Raw genomic sequence first — 16,565 nt, forward strand, 5'->3', positions numbered from 1 at the left:
TCAATATAGGAGAAAACAGAGTGAAATCTAAAAATTCAAACTGTTACTGCAGAGGAATGCTTCAAGCTATAAGAACGAAATTTGGTGAGTCAAGTGGGAATGGTGTACTGATCATTACCTCCAAGTGTCATCAAGATTGGGTGAAATAACATTTGCTGAGATTTCAGGAAACTCGTAGTTTTTTGGAAGCTAGGATCCGTTTCAGACGAATTTGGTTTTCATCAGTCTCTGCTTAGGGCTACTTGAATAGTAAAGAAACAATACAGACAGAACTTAGATCTGCTTTTATTTGTCAAGTTTCAAGGAGCTAGCACAAACCGTGTTGGATTTAGAGTTCCAAATTCATCTATCAATATAGGAGAAAACAGAGTGAAACCTGAAAATTCAAACTGTTACTGCAGAGGAATGCTTCAAGCTATAAGAACGAAATTTGGTGAGTCAAGTGGGAATGGTGTACTGATCATTACCTCCAAGTATCATCAAGATTGGGTGAAATAACATTTGCTGAGATTTCAGGAAACTCGTAGTTTTTTGGAAGCTAGGCAACCCCTTTTAGACGAATTTGGTTTTCATCAGTCTCTGCTTAGGGCTACTTGAATAGGAAACAAACTGTATAGTTAGAACTTAGAACTACTTTATTGTGTCAAGTTTCAAGGAGCTAGCACAAACCGTGTTGGATTTAGAGTTCCAAATTCATGTATCAATATAGGAGAAAATAGAGTGAAACCTAAAAATTCAAACTGTTACTGCAGAGGAATGCTTCAAGCTATAAGAACGAAATTAGGTGAGTCAAGTGGGAATGGTGTACTGATCATTACCTCCAAGTGTCATCAAGATTGGGTGAAATAACATTTGCTGAGATTTCAGGAAACTCGTAGTTTTTTGGAAGCTAGGCAACCCCTTTCTGATGAAAGTGGTTTTTCTCAGGCTGTGCTTAGGGTTACTTGAATAGGAAACAAACTGTTTAGTTAGAACTTACAACTGCTTTATTTTGTCAATTTTCAAGGAGCTACCACAAACCTTGTTGGATTTAGAGTTCCAAATTCACCTATCAATATAGGAGAAAACAGAGTGAAACCTAAAAATTCAAACTGTTACTGCAGAGGAATGCTTCAAGCTATAAGAACGAAATTTGGTGAGTCCAGTGGGAATGGTGTACTGATCATTACCTCCAAGTATCATCAAGATTGGGTTAAATAACATTTGCAGAGATTTCAGGAAACTCGTAGTTTTTTGGAAGCTAGAACCCGTTTCAGACGAATTTGGTTTTCATCAGTCTCTGCTTAGGGCTACTTGAATAGGAAACAAACTGTATATTTAGAACTTAGAACTACTTTATTGTGTCAAGTTTCAAGGAGCTAGCCCAAACTGTGTTGGATTTAGAGTTCCAAATTCATCTATCAATATAGGATAAAACAGAGTGAAACCTAAAAATTCAAACTGTTACTGCAGAGGAATACTTCAAGCTATAAGAACGAAATTTGGTGAGTCAAGTGGGAATGGTGTACTGATCATTACCTCCAAGTATCATTAAGATTGAATGAAATAACATTTGCTGAGATTTCAGGAAACTCGTAGTTTTTTGGAAGCTAGGCAACCCCTTTCAGACGAATTTGGTTTTCATCAGTCTCTGCTTAGGGCTACTTGAATAGGAAACAAACTGTATAGTTAGAACTTAGAACTACTTTATTGTGTCAAGTTTCAAGGAGCTAGCGCAAACCGTGTTGGATTTAGAGTTCCAAATTCATGTATCAATATAGGAGAAAATAGAGTGAAACCTAAAAATTCAAACTGTTACTGCAGAGGAATGCTTCAAGCTATAAGAACGAAATTAGGTGAGTCAAGTGGGAATGGTGTACTGATCATTACCTCCAAGTGTCATCAAGATTGGGTGAAATAACATTTGCTGAGATTTCAGAAAACTCGTAGTTTTTTGGAAGCTAGGCAACCCCTTTCTGATGAAAGTGGTTTTTCTCAGGCTGTGCTTAGGGTTACTTGAATAGGAAACAAACTGTATAGTTAGAACTTAGAACTACTTTATTGTGTCAAGTTTCAAGGAGCTAGCACAAACCGTGTTGGATTTAGAGTTCTAAATTCATCTATCAATATAGGAGAAAACAGAGTGAAACCTAAAAATTCAAACTGTTACTGCAGAGGAATGCTTCAAGCTATAAGAACGAAATTTGGTGAGTCAAGTGGGAATGGTGTACTGATCATTACCTCCAAGTATCATCAAGATTGGGTGAAATAACATTTGCTGAGATTTCAGGAAACTCGTAGTTTTTTGGAAGCTAGGCAACCCCTTTCAGACGAATTTGGTTTTCATCAGTCTCTGCTTAGGGCTACTTGAATAGGAAACAAACAGTACAGACAGAACTTAGAACTGCTTTATTTTGTCAAGTTTCAAGGGGCTAGCACAAACCGTGTTGGATTTAGAGGTCCAAATTCATGTATCAATATAGGACAAAATAGAGTGAAACCTAAAAATTCAAACTGTTACTGCAGAGGAATGCTTCAAGCTATAAGAACGAAATTAGGTGAGTCAAGTGGGAATGGTGTACTGATCATTACCTCCAAGTATCATCAAGATTGGGTGAAATAACATTTGCTGAGATTTCAGGAAACTCGTAGTTTTTTGGAAGCTAGGCAACCCCTTTCTGATGAAAGTGGTTTTTCTCAGGCTGTGCTTAGGGTTACTTGAATAGGAAACAAACTGTATAGTTAGAACTTAGAACTACTTTATTGTGTCAAGTTTCAAGGAGCTAGCACAAACCGTGTTGGATTTAGAGTTCCAAATTCATCTATCAATATAGGAGAAAACAGAGTGAAACCTAAAAATTCAAACTGTTACTGCAGAGGAATGCTTCAAGCTATAAGAACGAAATTTGGTGAGTCAAGTGGGAATGATGTACTGATCATTAACTCCAAGTATCATCAAGATTGGGTGAAATAACATTTGCTGAGATTTCAGGAAACTCGTAGTTTTTTGGAAGCTAGGACCCGTTTCAGACGTATTTGGTTTTCATCAGTCTCTGCTTAGGGCTACTTGAATAGGAAACAAAGTGTATAGTTAGAACTTAGAACTACTTTATTGTGTCAAGATTCAAGGAGCTAGCCCAAACTCTGTTGGATTTAGAGTTCCAAATTCATCTATCAATATAGGAGAAAACAGAGTGAAACCTAAAAATTCAAACTGTTACTGCAGAGGAATGCTTCAAGCTATAAGAACGAAATTAGGTGAGTCAAGTGGGAATGGTGTACTGATAATTACCTCCAAGTATCATCAAGATTGGGTGAAATAACATTTGCTGAGATTTCAGGAAACGTAGTTTTTTGGAAGCTAGGCAACCCCTTTCAGACGAATTTGGTTTTCATCAGTCTCTGCTTAGGGCTACTTGAATAGGAAACAAACTGTATAGTTAGAACTTAGAACTACTTTATTGTGTCAAGTTTCAAGGAGCTAGCCCAAACTGTGTTGGATTTAGAGTTCCAAATTCATCTATCAATATAGGAGAAAACAGATTGAAACCTAAAAATTCAAACTGTTACTGCAGAGGAATGCTTCAAGCTATAAGAACGAAATTAGGTGAGTCAAGTGGGAATGGTGTACTGATCATTACCTCCAAGTATCATCAAGATTGGGTGAAATAACATTTGCTGAGATTTCAGGAAACTCGTAGTTTTTTTGAAGCTAGGCAACCCCTTTCAGACGAATTTTGTTTTCATCAGTCTCTGCTTAGGGCTACTTGAATAGGAAACAAACAGTACAGACAGAACTTAGAACTGCTTTATTTTGTCAAGTTTCAAGGGGCTAGCACAAACCGTGTTGGATTTAGAGTTCCAAATTCATGTATCAATATAGGAGAAAATAGAGTGAAACCTAAAAATTCAAACTGTTACTGCAGAGGAATGCTTCAAGCTATAAGAACGAAATTAGGTGAGTCAAGTGGGAATGGTGTACTGATCATTACCTCCAAGTATCATCAAGATTGGGTGAAATAACATTTGCTGAGATTTCAGGAAACTCGTAGTTTTTTGGAAGCTAGGCAACCCCTTTCTGATGAAAGTGGTTTTTCTCAGGCTGTGCATAGGGTTACTTGAATAGGAAAAAAACTGTATAGTTAGAACTTAGAACTACTTTATTGTGTCAAGTTTCAAGGAGCTAGCCCAAACTGTGTTGGATTTAGAGTTCCAAATTCATCTGTCAATATAGGAGAAAACAGAGTGAAACCTAAAAATTCATACTGTTACTGTAGAGGAAAGCTTCAACCTATAAGAACGAAATTAGGTGAGTCAAGTGGGAATGGTGTACTGATCATTACCTCCAAGTGTCATCAAGATTGGGTGAAATAACATTTGCTGAGATTTCAGGAAACTCGTAGTTTTTTGGAAGCTAGGCAACCCCTTTCTGATGAAAGTGGTTTTTCTCAGGCTGCGCTTAGGGTTACTTGAATAGGAAACAAACTGTATAGTTAGAACTTAGAACTACTTTATTGTGTCAAGTTTCAAGGAGCTAGCACAAACTGTGTTGGATTTAGAGTTCTAAATTCATCTATCAATATAGGAGAAAACAGAGTGAAACCTAAAAATTCAAACTGTTACTGCAGAGGAATGCTTCAATCTATAAGAACGAAATTTGGTGAGTCAAGTGGGAATGGTGTACTGATCATTACCTCCAAGTATCATCAAGATTGGGTTAAATAACATTTGCTGAGATTTCAGGAAACTCGTAGTTTTTTGGAAGCTAGGCAACCCCTTTCAGACGAATTTGGTTTTCATCAGTCTCTGCTTAGGGCTACTTGAATAGGAAACAAACTGTATAGTTAGAACTTAGAACTACTTTATTGTGTCAAGTTTCAAGGAGCTAGCACAAACTGTGTTGGATTTAGAGTTCCAAATTCATCTGTCAATATAGGAGAAAACAGAGTGAAACCTAAAAATTCATACTGTTACTGTAGAGGAAAGCTTCAACCTATAAGAACGAAATTAGGTGAGTCAAGTGGGAATGGTGTACTGATCATTACCTCCAAGTGTCATCAAGATTGGGTGAAATAACATTTGCTGAGATTTCAGGAAACTCGTAGTTTTTTGGAAGCAAGGCAACCCCTTTCTGATGAAAGTGGTTTTTCTCAGGCTGCGCTTAGGGTTACTTGAATAGGAAACAAACTGTATAGTTAGAACTTAGAACTACTTTATTGTGTCAAGTTTCAAGGAGCTAGCACAAACTGTGTTGGATTTAGAGTTCTAAATTCATCTATCAATATAGGAGAAAACAGAGTGAAACCTAAAAATTCAAACTGTTACTGCAGAGGAATGCTTCAATCTATAAGAACGAAATTTGGTGAGTCAAGTGGGAATGGTGTACTGATCATTACCTCCAAGTATCATCAAGATTGGGTTAAATAACATTTGCTGAGATTTCAGGAAACTCGTAGTTTTTTGGAAGCTAGGCAACCCCTTTCAGACGAATTTGGTTTTCATCAGTCTCTGCTTAGGGCTACTTGAATAGTAAAGAAACAGTACAGACAGAACTTAGAACTGCTTTTATTTGTCAAGTTTCAAGGAGCTAGCACAAACCGTGTTGGATTTAGAGTTCCAAATTCATCTATCAATATAGGAGAAAACAGAGTGAAACCTGAAAATTCAAACTGTTACTGCAGAGGAATGCTTCAAGCTATAAGAACGAAATTTGGTGAGTCAAGTGGGAATGGTGTACTGATCATTACCTCCAAGTATCATCAAGATTGGGTGAAATAACATTTGCTGAGATTTCAGGAAACTCGTAGTTTTTTGGAAGCTAGGCAACCCCTTTTAGACGAATTTGGTTTTCATCAGTCTCTGCTTAGGGCTACTTGAATAGGAAACAAACTGTATAGTTAGAACTTAGAACTACTTTATTGTGTCAAGTTTCAAGGAGCTAGCACAAACCGTGTTGGATTTAGAGTTCTAAATTCATCTATCAATATAGGAGAAAACAGAGTGAAACCTAAAAATTCAAACTGTTACTGCAGAGGAATGCTTCAAGCTATAAGAACGAAATTTGGTGAGTCAAGTGGGAATGGTGTACTGATCATTACCTCCAAGTATCATCAAGATTGGGTGAAATAACATTTGCTGAGATTTCAGGAAACTCGTAGTTTTTTGGAAGCTAGGCAACCCCTTTCAGACGAATTTTGTTTTCATCAGTCTCTGCTTAGGGCTACTTGAATAGGAAACAAACAGTACAGACAGAACTTAGAACTGCTTTATTTTGTCAAGTTTCAAGGGGCTAGCACAAACCGTGTTGGATTTAGAGTTCCAAATTCATGTATCAATATAGGAGAAAATAGAGTGAAACCTAAAAATTCAAACTGTTACTGCAGAGGAATGCTTCAAGCTATAAGAACGAAATTAGGTGAGTCAAGTGGGAATGGTGTACTGATCATTACCTCCAAGTATCATCAAGATTGGGTGAAATAACATTTGCTGAGATTTCAGGAAACTCGTAGTTTTTTGGAAGCTAGGCAACCCCTTTCAGACGAATTTTGTTTTCATCAGTCTCTGCTTAGGGCTACTTGAATAGGAAACAAACAGTACAGACAGAACTTAGAACTGCTTTATTTTGTCAAGTTTCAAGGGGCTAGCACAAACCGTGTTGGATTTAGAGGTCCAAATTCATGTATCAATATAGGACAAAATAGAGTGAAACCTAAAAATTCAAACTGTTACTGCAGAGGAATGCTTCAAGCTATAAGAACGAAATTAGGTGAGTCAAGTGGGAATGGTGTACTGATCATTACCTCCAAGTATCATCAAGATTGGGTGAAATAACATTTGCTGAGATTTCAGGAAACTCGTAGTTTTTTGGAAGCTAGGCAACCCCTTTCTGATGAAAGTGGTTTTTCTCAGGCTGTGCTTAGGGTTACTTGAATAGGAAACAAACTGTATAGTTAGAACTTAGAACTACTTTATTGTGTCAAGTTTCAAGGAGCTAGCACAAACCGTGTTGGATTTAGAGTTCCAAATTCATCTATCAATATAGGAGAAAACAGAGTGAAACCTAAAAATTCAAACTGTTACTGCAGAGGAATGCTTCAAGCTATAAGAACGAAATTTGGTGAGTCAAGTGGGAATGATGTACTGATCATTAACTCCAAGTATCATCAAGATTGGGTGAAATAACATTTGCTGAGATTTCAGGAAACTCGTAGTTTTTTGGAAGCTAGGACCCGTTTCAGACGTATTTGGTTTTCATCAGTCTCTGCTTAGGGCTACTTGAATAGGAAACAAAGTGTATAGTTAGAACTTAGAACTACTTTATTGTGTCAAGATTCAAGGAGCTAGCCCAAACTCTGTTGGATTTAGAGTTCCAAATTCATCTATCAATATAGGAGAAAACAGAGTGAAACCTAAAAATTCAAACTGTTACTGCAGAGGAATGCTTCAAGCTATAAGAACGAAATTAGGTGAGTCAAGTGGGAATGGTGTACTGATAATTACCTCCAAGTATCATCAAGATTGGGTGAAATAACATTTGCTGAGATTTCAGGAAACGTAGTTTTTTGGAAGCTAGGCAACCCCTTTCAGACGAATTTGGTTTTCATCAGTCTCTGCTTAGGGCTACTTGAATAGGAAACAAACTGTATAGTTAGAACTTAGAACTACTTTATTGTGTCAAGTTTCAAGGAGCTAGCCCAAACTGTGTTGGATTTAGAGTTCCAAATTCATCTATCAATATAGGAGAAAACAGATTGAAACCTAAAAATTCAAACTGTTACTGCAGAGGAATGCTTCAAGCTATAAGAACGAAATTTGGTGAGTCAAGTGGGAATGGTGTACTGATCATTACCTCCAAGTATCATCAAGATTGGGTGAAATAACATTTGCTGAGATTTCAGGAAACTCGTAGTTTTTTTGAAGCTAGGCAACCCCTTTCAGACGAATTTTGTTTTCATCAGTCTCTGCTTAGGGCTACTTGAATAGGAAACAAACAGTACAGACAGAACTTAGAACTGCTTTATTTTGTCAAGTTTCAAGGGGCTAGCACAAACCGTGTTGGATTTAGAGTTCCAAATTCATGTATCAATATAGGAGAAAATAGAGTGAAACCTAAAAATTCAAACTGTTACTGCAGAGGAATGCTTCAAGCTATAAGAACGAAATTAGGTGAGTCAAGTGGGAATGGTGTACTGATCATTACCTCCAAGTATCATCAAGATTGGGTGAAATAACATTTGCTGAGATTTCAGGAAACTCGTAGTTTTTTGGAAGCTAGGCAACCCCTTTCTGATGAAAGTGGTTTTTCTCAGGCTGTGCATAGGGTTACTTGAATAGGAAAAAAACTGTATAGTTAGAACTTAGAACTACTTTATTGTGTCAAGTTTCAAGGAGCTAGCCCAAACTGTGTTGGATTTAGAGTTCCAAATTCATCTGTCAATATAGGAGAAAACAGAGTGAAACCTAAAAATTCATACTGTTACTGTAGAGGAAAGCTTCAACCTATAAGAACGAAATTAGGTGAGTCAAGTGGGAATGGTGTACTGATCATTACCTCCAAGTGTCATCAAGATTGGGTGAAATAACATTTGCTGAGATTTCAGGAAACTCGTAGTTTTTTGGAAGCTAGGCAACCCCTTTCTGATGAAAGTGGTTTTTCTCAGGCTGCGCTTAGGGTTACTTGAATAGGAAACAAACTGTATAGTTAGAACTTAGAACTACTTTATTGTGTCAAGTTTCAAGGAGCTAGCACAAACTGTGTTGGATTTAGAGTTCTAAATTCATCTATCAATATAGGAGAAAACAGAGTGAAACCTAAAAATTCAAACTGTTACTGCAGAGGAATGCTTCAATCTATAAGAACGAAATTTGGTGAGTCAAGTGGGAATGGTGTACTGATCATTACCTCCAAGTATCATCAAGATTGGGTTAAATAACATTTGCTGAGATTTCAGGAAACTCGTAGTTTTTTGGAAGCTAGGCAACCCCTTTCAGACGAATTTGGTTTTCATCAGTCTCTGCTTAGGGCTACTTGAATAGGAAACAAACTGTATAGTTAGAACTTAGAACTACTTTATTGTGTCAAGTTTCAAGGAGCTAGCACAAACTGTGTTGGATTTAGAGTTCCAAATTCATCTGTCAATATAGGAGAAAACAGAGTGAAACCTAAAAATTCATACTGTTACTGTAGAGGAAAGCTTCAACCTATAAGAACGAAATTAGGTGAGTCAAGTGGGAATGGTGTACTGATCATTACCTCCAAGTGTCATCAAGATTGGGTGAAATAACATTTGCTGAGATTTCAGGAAACTCGTAGTTTTTTGGAAGCTAGGCAACCCCTTTCTGATGAAAGTGGTTTTTCTCAGGCTGCGCTTAGGGTTACTTGAATAGGAAACAAACTGTATAGTTAGAACTTAGAACTACTTTATTGTGTCAAGTTTCAAGGAGCTAGCACAAACTGTGTTGGATTTAGAGTTCTAAATTCATCTATCAATATAGGAGAAAACAGAGTGAAACCTAAAAATTCAAACTGTTACTGCAGAGGAATGCTTCAATCTATAAGAACGAAATTTGGTGAGTCAAGTGGGAATGGTGTACTGATCATTACCTCCAAGTATCATCAAGATTGGGTTAAATAACATTTGCTGAGATTTCAGGAAACTCGTAGTTTTTTGGAAGCTAGGCAACCCCTTTCAGACGAATTTGGTTTTCATCAGTCTCTGCTTAGGGCTACTTGAATAGGAAACAAACTGTATAGTTAGAACTTAGAACTACTTTATTGTGTCAAGTTTCAAGGAGCTAGCACAAACTGTGTTGGATTTAGAGTTCCAAATTCATCTATCAATATAGGAGAAAACAGAGTGAAACCTAAAAATTCAAACTGTTACTGCAGAGGAATGCTTCAAGCTATAAGAACGAAATTTGGTGAGTCAAGTGGGAATGGTGTACTGATCATTACCTCCAAGTGTCATCAAGATTGGGTGAAATAACATTTGCTGAGATTTCAGGAAACTCGTAGTTTTTTGGAAGCTAGGATCCGTTTCAGACGAATTTGGTTTTCATCAGTCTCTGCTTAGGGCTACTTGAATAGTAAAGAAACAGTACAGACAGAACTTAGAACTGCTTTTATTTGTCAAGTTTCAAGGAGCTAGCACAAACCGTGTTGGATTTAGAGTTCCAAATTCATCTATCAATATAGGAGAAAACAGAGTGAAACCTGAAAATTCAAACTGTTACTGCAGAGGAATGCTTCAAGCTATAAGAACGAAATTTGGTGAGTCAAGTGGGAATGGTGTACTGATCATTACCTCCAAGTATCATCAAGATTGGGTGAAATAACATTTGCTGAGATTTCAGGAAACTCGTAGTTTTTTGGAAGCTAGGCAACCCCTTTTAGACGAATTTGGTTTTCATCAGTCTCTGCTTAGGGCTACTTGAATAGGAAACAAACTGTATAGTTAGAACTTAGAACTACTTTATTGTGTCAAGTTTCAAGGAGCTAGCACAAACCGTGTTGGATTTAGAGTTCTAAATTCATCTATCAATATAGGAGAAAACAGAGTGAAACCTAAAAATTCAAACTGTTACTGCAGAGGAATGCTTCAAGCTATAAGAACGAAATTTGGTGAGTCAAGTGGGAATGGTGTACTGATCATTACCTCCAAGTATCATCAAGATTGGGTTAAATAACATTTGCTGAGATTTCAGGAAACTCGTAGTTTTTTGGAAGCTAGGCAACCCCTTTCAGACGAATTTGGTTTTCATCAGTCTCTGCTTAGGGCTACTTGAATAGGAAACAAACTGTATAGTTAGAACTTAGAACTACTTTATTGTGTCAAGTTTCAAGGAGCTAGCACAAACTGTGTTGGATTTAGAGTTCCAAATTCATCTATCAATATAGGAGAAAACAGAGTGAAATCTAAAAATTCAAACTGTTACTGCAGAGGAATGCTTCAAGCTATAAGAACGAAATTTGGTGAGTCAAGTGGGAATGGTGTACTGATCATTACCTCCAAGTGTCATCAAGATTGGGTGAAATAACATTTGCTGAGATTTCAGGAAACTCGTAGTTTTTTGGAAGCTAGGATCCGTTTCAGACGAATTTGGTTTTCATCAGTCTCTGCTTAGGGCTACTTGAATAGTAAAGAAACAATACAGACAGAACTTAGATCTGCTTTTATTTGTCAAGTTTCAAGGAGCTAGCACAAACCGTGTTGGATTTAGAGTTCCAAATTCATCTATCAATATAGGAGAAAACAGAGTGAAACCTGAAAATTCAAACTGTTACTGCAGAGGAATGCTTCAAGCTATAAGAACGAAATTTGGTGAGTCAAGTGGGAATGGTGTACTGATCATTACCTCCAAGTATCATCAAGATTGGGTGAAATAACATTTGCTGAGATTTCAGGAAACTCGTAGTTTTTTGGAAGCTAGGCAACCCCTTTTAGACGAATTTGGTTTTCATCAGTCTCTGCTTAGGGCTACTTGAATAGGAAACAAACTGTATAGTTAGAACTTAGAACTACTTTATTGTGTCAAGTTTCAAGGAGCTAGCACAAACCGTGTTGGATTTAGAGTTCCAAATTCATGTATCAATATAGGAGAAAATAGAGTGAAACCTAAAAATTCAAACTGTTACTGCAGAGGAATGCTTCAAGCTATAAGAACGAAATTAGGTGAGTCAAGTGGGAATGGTGTACTGATCATTACCTCCAAGTGTCATCAAGATTGGGTGAAATAACATTTGCTGAGATTTCAGGAAACTCGTAGTTTTTTGGAAGCTAGGCAACCCCTTTCTGATGAAAGTGGTTTTTCTCAGGCTGTGCTTAGGGTTACTTGAATAGGAAACAAACTGTTTAGTTAGAACTTACAACTGCTTTATTTTGTCAATTTTCAAGGAGCTACCACAAACCTTGTTGGATTTAGAGTTCCAAATTCACCTATCAATATAGGAGAAAACAGAGTGAAACCTAAAAATTCAAACTGTTACTGCAGAGGAATGCTTCAAGCTATAAGAACGAAATTTGGTGAGTCCAGTGGGAATGGTGTACTGATCATTACCTCCAAGTATCATCAAGATTGGGTTAAATAACATTTGCAGAGATTTCAGGAAACTCGTAGTTTTTTGGAAGCTAGAACCCGTTTCAGACGAATTTGGTTTTCATCAGTCTCTGCTTAGGGCTACTTGAATAGGAAACAAACTGTATATTTAGAACTTAGAACTACTTTATTGTGTCAAGTTTCAAGGAGCTAGCCCAAACTGTGTTGGATTTAGAGTTCCAAATTCATCTATCAATATAGGATAAAACAGAGTGAAACCTAAAAATTCAAACTGTTACTGCAGAGGAATACTTCAAGCTATAAGAACGAAATTTGGTGAGTCAAGTGGGAATGGTGTACTGATCATTACCTCCAAGTATCATTAAGATTGAATGAAATAACATTTGCTGAGATTTCAGGAAACTCGTAGTTTTTTGGAAGCTAGGCAACCCCTTTCAGACGAATTTGGTTTTCATCAGTCTCTGCTTAGGGCTACTTGAATAGGAAACAAACTGTATAGTTAGAACTTAGAACTACTTTATTGTGTCAAGTTTCAAGGAGCTAGCGCAAACCGTGTTGGATTTAGAGTTCCAAATTCATGTATCAATATAGGAGAAAATAGAGTGAAACCTAAAAATTCAAACTGTTACTGCAGAGGAATGCTTCAAGCTATAAGAACGAAATTAGGTGAGTCAAGTGGGAATGGTGTACTGATCATTACCTCCAAGTGTCATCAAGATTGGGTGAAATAACATTTGCTGAGATTTCAGAAAACTCGTAGTTTTTTGGAAGCTAGGCAACCCCTTTCTGATGAAAGTGGTTTTTCTCAGGCTGTGCTTAGGGTTACTTGAATAGGAAACAAACTGTATAGTTAGAACTTAGAACTACTTTATTGTGTCAAGTTTCAAGGAGCTAGCACAAACCGTGTTGGATTTAGAGTTCTAAATTCATCTATCAATATAGGAGAAAACAGAGTGAAACCTAAAAATTCAAACTGTTACTGCAGAGGAATGCTTCAAGCTATAAGAACGAAATTTGGTGAGTCAAGTGGGAATGGTGTACTGATCATTACCTCCAAGTATCATCAAGATTGGGTGAAATAACATTTGCTGAGATTTCAGGAAACTCGTAGTTTTTTGGAAGCTAGGCAACCCCTTTCAGACGAATTTGGTTTTCATCAGTCTCTGCTTAGGGCTACTTGAATAGGAAACAAACAGTACAGACAGAACTTAGAACTGCTTTATTTTGTCAAGTTTCAAGGGGCTAGCACAAACCGTGTTGGATTTAGAGGTCCAAATTCATGTATCAATATAGGACAAAATAGAGTGAAACCTAAAAATTCAAACTGTTACTGCAGAGGAATGCTTCAAGCTATAAGAACGAAATTAGGTGAGTCAAGTGGGAATGGTGTACTGATCATTACCTCCAAGTATCATCAAGATTGGGTGAAATAACATTTGCTGAGATTTCAGGAAACTCGTAGTTTTTTGGAAGCTAGGCAACCCCTTTCTGATGAAAGTGGTTTTTCTCAGGCTGTGCTTAGGGTTACTTGAATAGGAAACAAACTGTATAGTTAGAACTTAGAACTACTTTATTGTGTCAAGTTTCAAGGAGCTAGCACAAACCGTGTTGGATTTAGAGTTCCAAATTCATCTATCAATATAGGAGAAAACAGAGTGAAACCTAAAAATTCAAACTGTTACTGCAGAGGAATGCTTCAAGCTATAAGAACGAAATTTGGTGAGTCAAGTGGGAATGATGTACTGATCATTAACTCCAAGTATCATCAAGATTGGGTGAAATAACATTTGCTGAGATTTCAGGAAACTCGTAGTTTTTTGGAAGCTAGGACCCGTTTCAGACGTATTTGGTTTTCATCAGTCTCTGCTTAGGGCTACTTGAATAGGAAACAAAGTGTATAGTTAGAACTTAGAACTACTTTATTGTGTCAAGATTCAAGGAGCTAGCCCAAACTCTGTTGGATTTAGAGTTCCAAATTCATCTATCAATATAGGAGAAAACAGAGTGAAACCTAAAAATTCAAACTGTTACTGCAGAGGAATGCTTCAAGCTATAAGAACGAAATTAGGTGAGTCAAGTGGGAATGGTGTACTGATAATTACCTCCAAGTATCATCAAGATTGGGTGAAATAACATTTGCTGAGATTTCAGGAAACGTAGTTTTTTGGAAGCTAGGCAACCCCTTTCAGACGAATTTGGTTTTCATCAGTCTCTGCTTAGGGCTACTTGAATAGGAAACAAACTGTATAGTTAGAACTTAGAACTACTTTATTGTGTCAAGTTTCAAGGAGCTAGCCCAAACTGTGTTGGATTTAGAGTTCCAAATTCATCTATCAATATAGGAGAAAACAGATTGAAACCTAAAAATTCAAACTGTTACTGCAGAGGAATGCTTCAAGCTATAAGAACGAAATTAGGTGAGTCAAGTGGGAATGGTGTACTGATCATTACCTCCAAGTATCATCAAGATTGGGTGAAATAACATTTGCTGAGATTTCAGGAAACTCGTAGTTTTTTTGAAGCTAGGCAACCCCTTTCAGACGAATTTTGTTTTCATCAGTCTCTGCTTAGGGCTACTTGAATAGGAAACAAACAGTACAGACAGAACTTAGAACTGCTTTATTTTGTCAAGTTTCAAGGGGCTAGCACAAACCGTGTTGGATTTAGAGTTCCAAATTCATGTATCAATATAGGAGAAAATAGAGTGAAACCTAAAAATTCAAACTGTTACTGCAGAGGAATGCTTCAAGCTATAAGAACGAAATTAGGTGAGTCAAGTGGGAATGGTGTACTGATCATTACCTCCAAGTATCATCAAGATTGGGTGAAATAACATTTGCTGAGATTTCAGGAAACTCGTAGTTTTTTGGAAGCTAGGCAACCCCTTTCTGATGAAAGTGGTTTTTCTCAGGCTGTGCATAGGGTTACTTGAATAGGAAAAAAACTGTATAGTTAGAACTTAGAACTACTTTATTGTGTCAAGTTTCAAGGAGCTAGCCCAAACTGTGTTGGATTTAGAGTTCCAAATTCATCTGTCAATATAGGAGAAAACAGAGTGAAACCTAAAAATTCATACTGTTACTGTAGAGGAAAGCTTCAACCTATAAGAACGAAATTAGGTGAGTCAAGTGGGAATGGTGTACTGATCATTACCTCCAAGTGTCATCAAGATTGGGTGAAATAACATTTGCTGAGATTTCAGGAAACTCGTAGTTTTTTGGAAGCTAGGCAACCCCTTTCTGATGAAAGTGGTTTTTCTCAGGCTGCGCTTAGGGTTACTTGAATAGGAAACAAACTGTATAGTTAGAACTTAGAACTACTTTATTGTGTCAAGTTTCAAGGAGCTAGCACAAACTGTGTTGGATTTAGAGTTCTAAATTCATCTATCAATATAGGAGAAAACAGAGTGAAACCTAAAAATTCAAACTGTTACTGCAGAGGAATGCTTCAATCTATAAGAACGAAATTTGGTGAGTCAAGTGGGAATGGTGTACTGATCATTACCTCCAAGTATCATCAAGATTGGGTTAAATAACATTTGCTGAGATTTCAGGAAACTCGTAGTTTTTTGGAAGCTAGGCAACCCCTTTCAGACGAATTTGGTTTTCATCAGTCTCTGCTTAGGGCTACTTGAATAGGAAACAAACTGTTTAGTTAGAACTTAGAACTACTTTATTGTGTCAAGTTTCAAGGAGCTAGCACAAACCGTGTTGGATTTAGAGTTCCAAATTCATCTGTCAATATAGGAGAAAACAGAGTGAAACCTAAAAATTCATACTGTTACTGTAGAGGAAAGCTTCAACCTATAAGAACGAAATTAGGTGAGTCAAGTGGGAATGGTGTACTGATCATTACCTCCAAGTGTCATCAAGATTGGGTGAAATAACATTTGCTGAGATTTCAGGAAACTCGTAGTTTTTTGGAAGCTAGGCAACCCCTTTCTGATGAAAGTGGTTTTTCTCAGGCTGCGCTTAGGGTTACTTGAATAGGAAACAAACTGTATAGTTAGAACTTAGAACTACTTTATTGTGTCAAGTTTCAAGGAGCTAGCACAAACTGTGTTGGATTTAGAGTTCTAAATTCATCTATCAATATAGGAGAAAACAGAGTGAAACCTAAAAATTCAAACTGTTACTGCAGAGGAATGCTTCAATCTATAAGAACGAAATTTGGTGAGTCAAGTGGGAATGGTGTACTGATCATTACCTCCAAGTATCATCAAGATTGGGTTAAATAACATTTGCTGAGATTTCAGGAAACTCGTAGTTTTTTGGAAGCTAGGCAACCCCTTTCAGACGAATTTGGTTTTCATCAGTCTCTGCTTAGGGCTACTTGAATAGTAAAGAAACAGTACAGACAGAACTTAGAACTGCTTTTATTTGTCAAGTTTCAAGGAGCTAGCACAAACCGTGTTGGATTTAGAGTTCCAAATTCATCTATCAATATAGGAGAAAACAGAGTGAAACCTGAAAATTCAAACTGTTACTGCAGAGGAATGCTTCAAGCTATAAGAACGAAATTTGGTGAGT

Source organism: Spermophilus citellus (assembly GCF_964194105.1).
Source record: "Spermophilus citellus genome assembly, chromosome: 18".
NCBI lineage: Eukaryota > Metazoa > Chordata > Mammalia > Rodentia > Sciuridae > Spermophilus > Spermophilus citellus.